Below are 16,298 nucleotides of genomic sequence, written 5' to 3'. Positions count from 1 at the left end.
TTACTGTATATTTGAGACCTCTATATTAGGTCCTGTTCCAATGCAAATTACCATACTCAAGTTAAGAATAATAAAAAGAAATGTTTTGGATCCTCTAAAAGGACGAATTGCCTTATAAGAGATACTTTGGAAAGAAAAGTGGGGGAAAAAGAAGATGTCAGTTACTGGACAATATGAAAATCGAACCTTCGTATGCCTGAACAGAAACTAGGCAGAATTTGTCTTCATCGCGATACATAGTAACACCTTTTCTTTGGGTAAAAGACATTGGATTATGTATGCGTTATATTCATATTTTAAGAAAATATAGAATCAAATATATAACACAAGAATAGTTCCTATTACCAATTTTTGTTGAACGAATATATGGAACGTGTTGAAAGTGGCGAACGAAAATATTATTATTATTTCTAGTTAGAGAGGGGAAGAACTTAATAAAAATTCCACAACGACGTTTCAGACAAATTTATGAATACAAGGTTGACCCGTTTCAGACAATTTATGAATACAAGGATTTGAATTCATTTGTTTGCGAAACACGCGAAGTTTTCAGACAATAGGAATCGAGATTGTAGACTGTAACGTCATGAGTTTTTAGTTTTTGCCCTGTGGACGAAGCCTTTTCAACTCTAACTTGTAAGAACGAGAGAAATTGACTATTTTTCATATTATTACACTTCAGAAATATCTACATTCTAAATTATAAAAAAAAATCTGATTGTCCTCGGAGGGACGCGAACCACAGACCCCTAACTCACGAAACGAATGCTCAAGCCACTACCATAAACACTAGTCTATGTAGCAAATTGCAAACGTTTACGATTCCAATACTTTGTTAACGATGAAACACTGATTTCAGTCATGATAAAATACTATAGTTCAGAGAATTCAAGTTTATTTTTTTAAAAAAGACAAAAAGTATCTCTGTAACTTATCTCTTTATATTCGGTTATTCTCGTTTTACAGGTATTTCCAGTAACCTTGAACGACAGGGACACGAACACAATTACAGCGAGGACATTTAATATTTCAAAGGCTCTCCCACCGGGAATCGAAATTAAAACCTGCCTACTGAACTATCTGATGGGTGGGGTGCCTGGTTCGTTCCCAAGGCAAGTAAGTTTGAGACGGACAACATCGTGCTCGTGGGTTTTCTCGGGATACTCCTTCTTTCTCGTTTCACCATTTCGTCCATCATAATTCACTTGCTTCAATCATAGTCTTCCGCAAATAAACAGGCATAATCGTTGGATATTAAACATAAGGATTTCATTTTCATGCTGTTAACCCAAACCAATCCGAATCGAAAAACAGTTGTATTTTCTATTGCTCATTAACGTTTTTTCACAAAAAATATATAGAAAAAAACCATGGGGAATCGTAATTCCATTCAGAAGTTGAACAACAGACTCATAATACCTTAACCTAAAACGAAACCATTACATTTCGTTTGGAACTATTCCAGAATATATAGAGATATTCTGAAAAGTGGCAATATAGTGTCTATTTTCAAACAAAACTGAACCAAATTACGGTTCGTTTTCTGAAATAAACGGACATATTCTCTTTTAATTTAAACCGAACCCAAACCAATTAACCCAGAGATGGCGCGGGTCAATGAAACCTTGATCCACAACCCACTGACCCAGCACCCACCGTGACCCACGACCGACTACCCATCATGACCCACGACCGACTACCCACCATGACCCAGTCTGACCCATGACCCACCGTGACCCACTATGGTCCACCACCCACTATGACCCACTTCGACCCACCACCCACCATGAACCACTGACTCACCAAAACACATTCTCATCAACTCTGACATCATCCACGGCCTCTTTACTGACTAAAGAGTTTACATTTGTAATATAATCAGGTTGTGAAATTCTAATCAGAGTTTGAATTTCTTCCGTCAATCGCTCAACCACAGCTTTTACGATAACGATGCATCTGCCCTTAACGATATAAAATGATAAACTGTTTGTCATGGGTAAAATTACGAAGAATTTCAATTAAATTATCATGGTCTAATTATTTCCGTGTTGAATTATCGATACTTTTAAGTGGAAAAACGGATGAAATTTTTAAGCCCCAACACAAGGTCAGTAAACCAACGTAGAGAAGCTATATTACAAATTTTACGTCTATTTTTCTCACAATAATAATAATAATAATAATAATTATAATAATAATAATAATAATAATAATAATAATAATAATAATAATAATAATAATAATAATAATAGCATAATAATAGAGAAGACAAATTCTGTAAGAGGAAACATTGAATTAAAATCTGTGAATAGCCGGAATTGGAGAGAAGTGTCAGGACTATCATGACATACCGTCTGCATACGTCCTTACAACTAGCTAAATGTTATAACGGAAGGTTTCGAGGTAAATTTCATGTAGAAAGTAGGGATACACACATCACAAAAGCCGTAAGAAAATATGTTTTTAAGTAATGGTTATGCCGGTTAAGCTACAGAAGACGTCGATGATGAGAATGAAAGAAATATTGAAATAAAGAAAGTGCGAGGAAGCGGAACACGGAGAAAACCTACACACAGGGTGTTTGTTCAGCACAATGCCCACTAGGCGGGAGCTTGGTGGAAGAGGGTGAATCATTAAATTAACAACACTTCAATAATAATAATAATAATAATAATAATAATAATAATAATAATAATAATAATAATAATAATAATAATGGTATTAAAAGTTTTAAAGTTGCCCTAACATTTGGCAAAACTTACTTAAACGTAGGGATTTCGGAGAGGGGGTTCTGTACCTTCAAGACACACCTTTGCAACTACCCACATTTTAAACAAAAGCTCGTGGGTTTTCTTGGGGTTGTCCCGTTTCCTTCCACTTTCTTCATTCCACCATTTCACTCATCTCTCATCATCACCGTCTCCTTTAGCCTAACCGGCATAATACTGGGACTTAAAACTTAAAGATTTCATTTCATTTAAACTAAAGCTTTTCACTAACGTTTCATGTAGAAAGTATTCTACTGTAAGTTTTAAGGAAAAAACTGTATTAAAAATAACTGAATATCACTCAACAGTAAGGCATATAATAAACTAATTTTTAGGATATGCAGAGGTAATTATAAAAGCTTTGCTACAAAAATACCTACACAGACCATAATTCAATGAGCCCTGAAATACAAACTAACAAAAAGCTTACAAGATTCAGTCTAGAGAGCAATTGTTACTTAAAGAATGGTCATGCACTATTTCGAGAATCGAGACAAGACGAGAAATGTTTACGATATTTTCGTCTCGTCTCGATTCCCATCTCCAAATTGCGACTATAATCTTCTACAAGATAATAATTATTATTATTATAATTTATTATTATTACTATTATTGTTCATGAAGATTTCATAGTTCAAGAATTGAAACATCCGAGTATTCAAATATCTGCATATAATAAAACGAGTGTCATCGTCGATCAATCGCCATCAAAAATCCTAAAGTAAAAAGTGCCCGACGTGGATTCGAACCACGAATCTCCAGATTACTGATCCAGCGCCTTGACCACTGAACCACCATCAGTACGCCGTAAAACATTCGTCTTTAGTCTCGTTACTTTAGGTTTCTTTGCCTCCGCTTGCAAAGTTGTATTTCTTCGTTTGAGAACGTCTTTCGTATTGCTTGTATGATGATATAAATGAATAATCTTCGGCAAAGTTTATATTAATAACTTGAGTTGTTCTTAAACCTTTGGTTCACAAGTTTGTTTCTCTTCCACAAAAAGACACAGATATGATTTAATTTTCATACTCTGCATCAAAGCAGTTGCTATTACATGATCAATGATTTAGCTACGATACATTGTAACTGAGTTACAAGAGGTTTACGTCTGATCTGAACGGCGCATCCAGCAAGTCAGCTTTTGAAATATCCCATTAAGGTAGCTTTCTAAGTAGCTAAAGGAAACGTCTGTAACGAGTGCATAGGGTTCTCTGTAGCAGAATGGACAAAGTCATGGTTCGATAACAACAAGGTTCGTGGTACGAAACCCATCTCGGAAGTTCCAGATTTTCTAAATTCTTAATTCCTCAGTTCTCAAGATCTTTCTCTGCATTCGTAATCATCTGATGATCCAAAAAGAGTTCTCCACCTTAATTCGAAAACTGCCTAATGTGATCTTCGCAGTTCGAATCCTTCCCCTCTTCTCTTTCACAAACTTACAATTTTCGTCATAATACGAATGCTGTGCGAACATTTTTTCCCAGTTTTAAATCTGAGTATATAAATCATTCCTCTCTGTCTCCATACTCGAATATCTCTCTCTCGCTCTCTCTCAATGTCGCCCAGGAACTCATATGGCTTGAGATCAAACCTTCGACTCTTGAAACCCAATGTAAGCTCTCTAGCAATGTGCTATCGTAACTCTATAGTTTTTTTTTTTTTTTTGCCAAAAGCAGTGTCTTTTAGAATTTATTCGGGGGAGGGGGGGAGAGATTCTCCTCCGACATAAGATTTTCTCTTTTTTACTAAGTGTATTACTCTACATTTGATCAAATAATACGTACCTGTGAATTTCAAGGCAGGGGGAATTATACCCTCCTATCCTACCCAAATGACCCCTGGAATATTTGCTTGCAATTACTGAAAGGAAATGAAGTAAATCACTGAATAACACTCATTTCTGTCAGTAGATATCCTAGAGCTCTGTGCCTGCATTACAGACTTTAGGAAGCACAAAACCTACTGCCGTTATTGGCAATTTCCATAGATTTCTTAGGGAACATCTTACTAGCTTGCAGTCTTCAAAGAAGGAATAGAATGAAACTAAAGGTCTTTATGAAGCTTTGGGAACATTGTGTGACTTTTTTATATATTCAGGCTCTTAAAAATATTTCAGAACAAACGAATGGAAAACACAGTTTTAAAGCTATAACGTTGTAAACTTGATTCGTGTTTCTTTTTCAGCTGAATGGAACGAATGTACTACGTCACACTCACTGCTTTTGAGAAGGAGAGGTGGAGGAGTTGTATTGAATATTAGCATCAACTAACCGATTGAGACACGTATTTCTGGATGCATAACCCACAGAGCACATCACAGCCAGTGGACGTACATATTATATCCAGAACGTCCAGTTTTAGTACATTTACTTATGCGTAACATCCATTGGTGGTCCATATTACGTTCGGCAATTGATATCCACATTCTGAACTTGAGTGCAAGGTCCATTGGATGTCCATATTAGGTTCAGAAGTGAATATCCATTTTCTGGACTTCAGTGGATGGTCCATTGGATGTCAATATTTAATCCACGAATGAAACTTCCATTGACCTACATGATCTGGATAAAAAAAGGGACGTACGGAAAACAACATTCAATTGTTAGTGACGGCACATGCGCAGATACTTGCACAGTGCACTCTCAGCCGGTTTCAATTGAGTGGTTGATTAGAAGCGTAGAAATTTCAGTAATATTAATACTTTTAGTTCTATGTTGGACTGAAGAAGGAAGAGAGAATAGGAACTGCGAAAAAGGTAAGATATGATGAGCGATTTGTTTATATAGATTTGTTCCGGTGCACCATTTATTATACAACTGAAAGTTTTTGTGTATGTGGACAAAAGTAACTCATTATCAATTATAAATCAATTCTCAATTAAGAAGGAACAATTCAGAACGTGGATAACTACTCTATTACGTCGACATGCCATTTCAAATCTTATATTCGGCTGGGGTAACGTAGATGGGCACATGGGAATTGGTAATATATATATATATCAGTGAATTCAGATGGTGAAGGGTGTAATAACACCCTCATATAAGATACTAGTGCGGTTCGTTCCTTCTGTACCAAAGCTCAAGACTCAATTCGATATTACTCGAGAAGACGGTTCTACCTAATTTTGACAGATTTATTACATTCCCAGGTTAGATTAGAGTTTTGTATTTCTTTTAGCCCAGCATGCACAAAATGAGGAGCTCCATTACTACTTGCAGATTGACTTCAGGAGGGCTCAGTATGGGTTAACTACTTTATCGCCGGACCAATTTTAGGAAATTTACCAGATAAATTGGAGAGTTTCTTTTGGTTCGTGAGTAAAAGTAAGTTTAGGGCGATAGTTACCAAAATACTTGTCGTTAGTTATTTTTGATATTGTAAGCTACACTATATATATTGGGGGCGAAAGGGACTATTTGGCGGTATATTTGTTTTGATTTTAGGGAAAGGCAGTGCGTAAATGACAAGGTTGTGTCATATCGTGATTGAGTTTTATGAAGTTATACAAAAATGAGTGTCAGTTGTCGAAATTGTGTGAAAGGCATGGTCTACTAAACAGGCAAAAAGTTTATTGTGACTAGTGTAAACAAATTGAAGCTACAGAAAAGAAGAGGAACATTTAACGAAACCTAATCGAGTATAATCTAATTTAGTACATTTTGGTACTTTTTTGGATTGCACGTAATACCTCCCCCAAATCTGTGCAACACATAAGGCGTGCATTTTATGAAATGAACTGTTTGATGAAATTGTTTTTCCACCATCCTCGTTTATGCGTATACTCATCGCCGCTGACGCGCCTGCTCCCTACGGACGCTGTTTTTGCTCCTGTTTTGACTCGGTTAGATGGCATTCGTGCTTTTTACTGGCTACGTAGCACAAATTAGTCAGTGTTTTATGGACTAGCTTTTATGCCATACGTTCACATCGTATTTCGAACAATAATCATTATCAAGTGAGCCAGGGCCAATATCTAGTATTTTGGGTGAGAAACTAAATAATATTCCTTTTCTTATTTTCGTATTCTGGCAATACAGCAGTAATACCATAAGTATAAATACATTGCGGATGTGAGCTGCTCCGTGGCTAAGCAGTTGGCGTGCGAGACCCGAGTTCGATTACCGGCGAGAGCTCAGGTGGTTGAGATTCCACGTTAATCAGTAAGTTTACGTCTTATATAGCCTTACTGATGAACGGGACATTAAACTCAACAGCAACGACATTGCGAATACCGGTTCTGAAAGACTGGCCTGAGCCTAAAAAAAAAAACAATTACGGGTGTGTGGCATAAAGCCTACAGTGCATGATGATGTACCAACTTGTGCTAGGTGACCAATAAAAAGCACGAATGCTATATTCCCGAATCAAGGCTGGAGCGCGGTAGGGAGCGGGCGTCTCAGCTACGAGGGTTATACGCTAAACGAGGATAGTGGAAAAACACATATACACATAAAATACTTCCACTATCACTCGAATTCATTTTAATATGGTGTGCACTGACAGTAATTACTCATATTCACACTTTCATTCCTTCACGAAATGTGTTTCCCATCATATTTTACCTATAAATTTTCTATTTGGTGGAATCGTTTGCTTGGATGAACCCCTCAATTCACATAGCGAGCGATAGCGGATAAAGGCGGGTTGTTAGAGCCCCGTAGGGCACATTACTTTTTTGTTTTATTACAACTGAATGGGAGGCGAATCAGTGTTCTGCACCCCTGCCGCTTGAATATGTTGATGCCTTATGAAATGTTCTGGGAAGGATCTAGATAACTGTTCCATTATTATGTGCATTTACATCAGGTTAGGTTAGGCCTAGTTTGTTTCAGAGTATAATGAGAGTGCTTGGACATTTTACACTTCTAGTTATCGCTTAAAAGCTCTTCTCGCATCATTTCTCGTCTGCTCAGAGGAATGGGGTGAACATGTATTCGCCAAGCGGTGCTTAGTCTCTACCGAAGTTGCATACAGCACAACCCAGTAATGTGTATCGTTAGATTTAAATAAGGAGAAGAAAAGTAAAAAAGAAATAATTTAAAGATGAACCCTCCCTCTGGCCCCAATCGACAATAGCACAAGTTCCTTGAGTCCACCTCTTTTCCTTCTTTTACCTTTCTTCTCTTCATCTGCTTCCCCTTCCCCCTTCTAATCACTTATGCTCCGTCGTTTCGTAAATGAATGAAAATTATAATTTTGAGTTTTACGTCCCATGGTTATATGTTACGCTAAATGAGACGGTGGTGATGATGAGAAATGAATTAAATGGTGGAAGGGAGGAAATGGGAGAACCCCGAGGAAACCCACGCACATGGTGTTTGTCCACCACAAAGTTCACTTGGCGGGAACAGGGTTCGAACCCGGGGCCATATGCACCAGAGGTGAACGCTCTACCACTGAGCCATCGTTTCGTCTGAGCCATCGCTCTACCACTGAGAATTCTTCAAGTCAACTGAAGGCATTATTTTATAGTGAAGATACGCTTTCACAATACGATATACTAAAAACTTTTAGATGCAGTGTTTATCTACTTAAAATTATCTGCAGATATTGTAATATAAGTACTGAAAATACTGCACAATAAAAACTGAAGATGCTGGATCATAGACACTCAGATGAAAGTAGTCGCCAAATTGTGTATTTCTATGTACTTATTTTATTTTAATTTTTTTATTTATTTATTTTTTCCCCTGAGTTATTTTTTCTCTGTTCTGCCTGAAACGCTCCCGAATTTCTATACTTCAGTGTGTAACTTATCCTTACAATGATTAGAGAGAGAGAGAGAGAGAGACTTTTTTCATACCCTCCCCGTTTCCGTATAGATTTTTTTATCGTGTATTTAAGTATCAGAGCTTTGCCAAGAAACAGAAATGTCAGTTAATAAATAAACGTAAAAGGTCTATAGCATCAATTTTTTTTATCATAATAGTAAAGTTTATTATTTACAGTATCCTTTATATTTATTAAGTTGAAATAATTACTAGCAAATGCTAGCAGTGATATTTTTTTCTTCGTCACATCTGCCACAGGTGGATAGAAGAAATGTCATTGGTTAAAGATTTTAGCTCTCAGATTTCTAGAAGCTGGGAGTAGGAGATGTAGAAGCGTCTTTTCTTCGAATATCGAGGTTGGATTAACACGTACAATATAACTATAGAAATTTTCAGTTTTAAAGTTTCGGCGTAAAAGGTATATCGACCAGATGAGGTTGAGTGGAAATTAGTCGCAGTTCGGCGTGTAACTGAAGACGAATAGTGTAATGGCATCTATGCGTATTGATATCTTGCGAAACTTCATAAATACGTCCATATATTATTTAGTAACGTTATTATATTATATATTTACAATATTTCCAATAACTAGGAAGATTTAGTAAGGAAAAAGTAATACAGGTTAACATATCCTATGTTTTTTTCATTATTTCGGTATTTTCCAGTTTTTTTTGTTGTACTTTATTTTCATTCGAATTAAGTACTTTCTTCCTACTTTGTTTTCGTGTGAGAGGAAATTTTCATCTCCTTGTATACTTCATGGCGTTTGTCATGGTTCCTTCGGGGCAGAGCGGTGTGATGTGGAGGGACATGTGTGAGAGCTCACAGTAAGAAAGTTTAACGTTATTTTCCATCACCGATGGACTTGTACTAATAACTATCCGATTTAATTTTAAGCTTTCCTCCGGACATGTAATTTATTCCTATTTACTTAGTTCACCTTTTGATTAGAGTAAAATTTTCCTTTCTATTATCTTTGCTTTTTAACCAACTTTCGGTGGTAACAAAGTTTGTTTGTTATATAGAATTTGTTTGTAAATTCCAATTCTGAAGGTCGTCTAGCGGAGACGAAATAACTAAGACGCAGTTACTAAGGGGGAACTTTCTAACGGTGGTCCTCCTTCGTATCTCTACTTGGTCACAGACTTATAGCTGGTTTGAGGATAGTATAATCGATCTGCATTGAGAGGACCATACGTTTTTGGGGTCTATGTCTAATTGTTTCGGTTTAAGTCAACAAATGGTTGTAAGTTTTGTAAGTCCATAGCACACCATCTCCAGAATTAAATGGCATTTGCAGTACTGTCCTAGTGGAAATGCAGTGTTAGGTTCATACGTGTAGCATGTTACCAGAGACACGCGTCTGAAATATAAAAAAATGTCAAAAATATTGCATCATCAATTTGGTTTTAGTCTTAATATTTAAAGATTTGGTTTTAGTCTTAATATTTAAAGGCTAAATTGTAAGCTATAATGGACGTAGATAAAATTGTAATTGATTTCATAATTTATTCTAAGACAGTTAATGAATTTTTTATCCAGGATAACACGGAAATAAAATTTACTTGAAAGAAAAGGGTCGGGTTGAAAATGGGCTGTAGTGTAATAATTTGACGTGCAATGACTCAAATATGCTTATCTCCTTTTTTTAAAAAAATAGTACAATTTTTATGTTGCACATTTAATGTGCGATAAATATATTTTCGTAGTAAATGGGCTCAATGTTAGATAGATAACATTATAACATTTTTCCTTTCAATTACACATAATATATCATGTCTTGCTCTAAATTAAAGTTAGAGGCAGCGCCGTAACTTAGATTTTTTTGGGGGGAAAGCATTAATATTTGAGCCCCCTCCAAAAGATTGTTTTGGATTCCCCACAAAATTCGAAAATAGATGTCGTCTTTCCATCTTTCTCTTACTCTTTGTGGGCCCTCCAGCTCTCTGCAGGGCCCATTCCGTACATGACAAATTAACTAAAGGGACAATATTTACAAATGTCAAAGCCATAAGAATAAAGATTTCTGGGGCACTTAATAATATAGACATTTTTTACTGAAGTGGGTCCACGACACATTTTTGTTTTATCTACCTGTTGTGTGCTGTTTTGTGTATGTAATGTAGTGAACCTGTTCGATGCTTCATTTATAATTACATGTATTACAGTATATGGAATAAAAAATTGTCTTAAAGTAGGCCCCCTGGAAGGGCGGGAAGCTTCCCTGGAGGGGCAGTTGCCCTCCCTGCCCCACAAGTTACGGCCCTGGTTAGAGGCAAACAGGCATAATTACGTTAATTGCTGCAAAATTCTTTAGTTGCTGTTTTTACATTTTCTGGTTATAACTAGTTTAGATCTCATAGATTTGCAGATGTTAGAATGTCAAAATAATACACACAGACTAAAAGTATAACACTTATTCTTCTTTCCACAGAATCCGTAGAAAAAGCTTACGGAACAGTTAAAGAGAAAAAGTGGAGACGATAATTCAGAAGCGGCTGCGACGAACGAAGGGAGACAGGAGGGAAGAGAACAAAGGTTAGTTATCAGGGAGTAATCTACACCCCCCCAACACCCCCCTAACACCCCTCCAAATTTCTTTACACATACTCCTGGATGGAAAAGGAATACTCCTCCAAATCTAATTGTATCAATCAGTATCATATAGGTTATTTAATACATCAAATTAAAAAAGGAAAGGAGGCAATATTCTTATTTATTTATTTCACTTCAAAATACGAAGCGACCTCGTTCTCATGTACGGCTTCGAGAACCACATGACCTCATTTCAGGTGGTGTTTCGATCGAAACAATTGACAAAACAGGCCGCCGATACCTACCCTTTTGGGCTCCGCGGTCGTTTCCGAGAAAAGAGATTGATGGACAGATGCAGATGACTGAAATTGGCAACTTCTTGAGCGGTCATTCACCTACCTCTTCCTCAATAAGGAAAAGTTTCCCTAAATTTTTCATGTCCCCTCAGACTCCAATGCAAAATGCACAATTTAGATATGTGTAAGAGAATTTTTATGGGCTTGGCCCCTCCTAACATATTCAAGGACCCCCAAAGCTCTGTGGCTGGTTTCGAGCCTGCTGTGCAAGTGGTTTATCAACGGACGGACGTTAGAAGGGAGTAGTCAAAACGTTTTTAGAAATGAAGAGATCGATCGAAGTAAGAATTATATATATATTTTAGACTGAGTCTAGTGTTATGCAGGAACGCATTTGGCGCTAGCTTAATTTTTTGAAAAGTATATATTTATTCACGTCAATTCATTGAGCGGAACAGGGCTCATAGTGAGCCACTTTTTAAAAGTAAAATTTACTTTTTTTCAAGTTGCTCACTAAAAGTTACTTTTTTTTTTCAAATTTGTCACTAAAAGTTACTTTTTTGAGAGGTAAAGTGACTTTTTCGTGTGATTTATGTTTTGCATTGGCAGTTTTCTAAGAAAAATATAAAAATAAATGGAAAAAGGCAGAAACATGTTACTCATTACTCTTCTGAAAGCTTCAGTACTTGCTGCCACATGTGAAACAGTCAGCTTTATTCTCACTTCAGATTTTATTCTTTCTAAAGCACAGTGGACGGTTGGTGGATGCTTGGAGTTTAAGCAACAAGGTGGGGTTGAGAACCATTCTGTGTCTATTCTTTCTTCTATCATAATAATCTTTTAGTTTCCTCTCGTAATAGTTATTGCTCCGTTCAACGTTATGTGTGTGTGTTTGTGTGGTTCATCATGTTCGTCTTGTGTTATGCTTCTTGTATGTTCTTCTTATGAGTAGGTGATGAATTTGAATATTTCAGGTTTTTGAGAACTCTTAATGCGAAGTTAAATATAATGTCTGGAATGAAGAAATTCGGAAATAGACCAGAACTGGTTCCACTTACTCAGAAGCTTTTTACATCTGCTAAAGTCGGCCATACATTGACGTATTTTTCAGTCGTAACCATAAAATTTCATACTCTAGTCTTGTTAGCAGCTGTCAATACGTTAGTGTATGGGACCTGGCGTAAGTTTACGTACCCCTACCATACCTACCAAGCATACTTTGAAAACCTAAGAAAGGAAGAAGCTCAAAAAGAAATAAAGAGGAAACAAAACAACAAACCGAGAGGTGATAAAAAAATTGACAAAGGAAAAAAGGTGCATGATGAGATTTTGGTCACTTCTTCGTATGCTTTTGGCCATTTTTTTGGTCACTTTTCAACTATTTACAAGAGATCAGACCACTATGAGCCGTGGGATTATTAAAATTTGGGTATATTAAAGAAGACAGAACAGAAAGATACAAAATATTTGTAAATTGAAAAACTGGATTTCTGGAAAACAACTAAATCAATGAATAATTTACTTATGAAAGATATTCAGAGCCAATAACGTAGTCAGGAAGGTGCAGGAACGAAGATTAAGAGATCAAATAATATTACAACAATTAACGTTAACAACAGTTAGAATATTAAAATAATGAAATTGGAACTATGTACAGTATTAATTACTAAACGAATGTGATTTCAGCATGGGACGAGATAATTTTTTCCCTTTAATATTTTGAAAAAAATCACCCACTAAAACTTGCTGGGGGTTAATAAATTGAAATAATAGCAGAATTTTGCAAAATAATTACAATAATTCGTAAATAATCAATTCACATGTAATTACTGGGTAAAATAGTGGAGGTTAATTCCTAATACAGCGAAACCTCTCTTAACGGACATCTCTCAATAGTGGACGTCTTCGTAATAGGACAATCTTTCTTATTCTTACATTCCATAAATGTGTGTGGTGCGGTGTTATGAGAGAGAACCCTTCCTTTTAGGAACACCTCTCATTTACGGACAAATAATCGGTTCCACCGATGTCCGTTTTGAGAGGTTTCACTGTATTACTTAGTTTAATAATAATAATAAATGCTCAAATGTGTGAACTTACTTTATTGAACCTACCACTGCGAGGAGCTAATAATAATAATAATAATAATAATAATAATAGTATTGCAATAGTTGCGTAACAAAATATACTGTTTTCTTGTTTGAGTTTGTTAAAAATTATATCACTATTCTGAGAGCACCCCCCCTTTTATTTTGAACACCCCCCCAAGTAAAACTTTCTGGCGTACTTACTGTTAGTTATGATTTATTGAGCAAGTATAGTTTTAAGTTATAAAATTCAACAAATTTCCAAAGTAATAAAATGATATTACGGTTGTCTTAATGGATTGCGTAGAACATAAGGTAGACGAACAAGATAACGTACAGAATAGAAACTGAAGTTTAATGTACTCTGGCAACAAACTCTACGATACCAAGAAGCTGTGTTGTATTGAAGTAATAGTATACTTGCTTACAGTTACCCGTTTAGTTTAATTTTTTAAAAATATCAGGGTGTTTACTCAGTGTTTAACAAAACTTTTGAAAAGAAAAATGTTAGTTTCACCGAACAGCTTGATATTCATTTGTATTTATGCTACATAAGTAGTAGATTAAGATACGAAACTATAAATAAATACATAGAAGTGTTTAAACCTTTTAGGATTTCCATTTTTTGAGTTAACCTGAGACTTTCACTCAAACAACTACTGCTTCCTTAATATCTGTCGTAGGATCAAGGTTCATACCTTGTTTCTTAAGGATAGAGGATACTTTCCAATTGTATCATTCGCTTGTCCGTATTATACACTAGAAATGAAAAAAAAAACTGGGAGATTTTTTGGAAAAAAGAAATCGAAATTTTTGCGCCCTTCTGGCCCGGGCCTGGGTACAGTCATGGTTCAAACGTCATTTTCTTCAGTATAACGAGCTCTTTCTGACAGTACCACTACATGTCCATATCGTACACATCAACCGGAACAATCGAGACAATCGGAAATTTTTCAGAAAAACTCACCGCTTCGTACCCCTCCGAAAAACACTTGAGAACCTCGTACCCGACCCTGGTTTCACATAGGTATCTCAAAAAGAATGAGAAATACCTAATGGTGCACGCAATCAGTATGCAAAATTTCAATCTGATATCTTGAAAATTAAAGGCGTGAAAAATTTCTGAAATTTATTTTATGAAAAATTTCACGCCCCTCCGCCCCCACTTGGCGTCGCCAAGTTCACCATCCGGTTTCAAAACGCATCTGGGGTGTTCTTTGGTCCATCTTAGACTTCACCAATAAAAAAAACGGCTTAAATATTTGTTATAGGACCTAAATAAGCGATCAAATACGATACTACGCCGTGGTAATAGAAGTTACTATGAAGCCTAAAAGGGTTAAGCTTTGGAAACAGAACACCACTGTTGAGCTTCGGACTGCCGCCACCTGTATATATATTATTTCGGAAAGGTGGGGATATATTCGTACTTACAGTATATATTTTTTTCCGATATTTTAGAAAATCGGAAAACCTTTAACATTCTTCGATCTTACAATGGAATGAGAAAGCCTGTTTCTTAGATAGAACGACTTTTGGGATTTAAACTTGAAATTTGAGATTCATTGTATTGTGCTTGAAGAGAATAAAGTATGAAAAGGAAATACATTTTGTGGCCCAGGGCTGCAAAAAAAAAGTAGATTTTCAGAAACTTGAAACTGCCGCTAATAATACATTTTGTAATTTGTATTGATTAATTTATTTTTAGTTTAACGTCCGTTTCAGCAGCGAGGCTATATGAGACGTGGACCTACTGATTAACGTGGAATCCGAACCACGTGGGCTCCCGCCGGGAATCGCACCCGGGTCTCCCACGCCAAAGGCGCGTATGCTAACCGCTTAGCCACGGAGGAGCTCATTTTTGTAATTTGTAGTTCAATTTGGAATTTGTAATTGTAACTTTGTATACCTTTGAGTCCCGTTTGTATAGTTTAAAGCCAAAAGGTCCCAAGTTGAATCCGTCATGTAATTTTTACTCTTTAAAGTTAAACATAAAGAACCTTACTTAACAGCAACCTCATAATCTGATTTTAATTTTGATCGTTGTAATGTTGATTATACCTAGAATTAATTTTCCCATTTTCTTAATTTCAGAAAAAAAAGAAAAATGGAGCGCACGAAGAAAGAATCTCATGATATATCAGCGAGAAGGTTAAAATTCACTTGCTGTTAAAAAATATTTATTTTAGTAACAATATTATGCGTTTATAATACATTTCATAATCAAGAATAAAACATGTATACGAAACTTTTAATATCATTGAGATGCGAAAGAAAAACGTATTACAATCTTATTCAACATATTAAAAAGACAAATATTGTGGAGCAGTATATGTAATTAGAGGTAATCCAATAAAGTATATTGTTAAGTTATTCGTTTCTTTCTATGTTACGCCTTTCTTATTCTTTAATGTATATAAGTTCAATAATTTGTAACGTTTTCGGCCATGGATAGCATGTTTTGATTGAAGTTAATGTTTCTCCTATGAGTATTATGCAAAAAAAAAGGGGGGATAGTGTTAAAAAGTTTTGGTCATTTGTTTCAATATGAGAAGTGAAGCGTAGCTGTCTTGTCTGTTCTCAATACCAAGGAACAGGGAGAACTGATATTTCCAAATGAATTTGAAACTTTAGAGTGAATCGAGGGAGGTTTCGGTTTGTGATATCTTTCTATGCATCTACAAAGAGTGGAAGAGGATGCAGGTTTGAAGCTTTTTTAATCAACAAATTGTATTAACTGAAGCGTATGGGCAGAATACTTTACTTTGTTAATTATATTTTGAGTTCTCATTTTCAGGAGATAAGGATGCATTATTGTAAGGAAGGATTAATTCATGTAAA

General features: G+C 35.9%; 1 long non-coding RNA gene across 1 annotated transcript; it reads left to right on the top strand.

The window, feature by feature from the left end:
• Nucleotides 1-5,386: 5,386 nt before the first annotated feature.
• Nucleotides 5,387-15,580, top strand: LOC145676193 (uncharacterized). Its single transcript, XR_014129316.1, has 3 exons — nt 5,387-5,523; nt 10,974-11,077; nt 15,552-15,580. It is a non-coding gene; the product is annotated as an uncharacterized LOC145676193 (long non-coding RNA).
• Nucleotides 15,581-16,298: the final 718 nt, after the last annotated feature.

This window comes from Thermobia domestica, chromosome 18, assembly GCF_964235325.1.
Source record: "Thermobia domestica chromosome 18, izTheDome1.hap1.1, whole genome shotgun sequence".
Lineage (NCBI taxonomy): Eukaryota > Metazoa > Arthropoda > Insecta > Zygentoma > Lepismatidae > Thermobia > Thermobia domestica.
The sequence above is the reverse complement of the archived record's forward strand: the minus strand, read 5'-3'. Positions and strand labels throughout refer to the sequence as shown.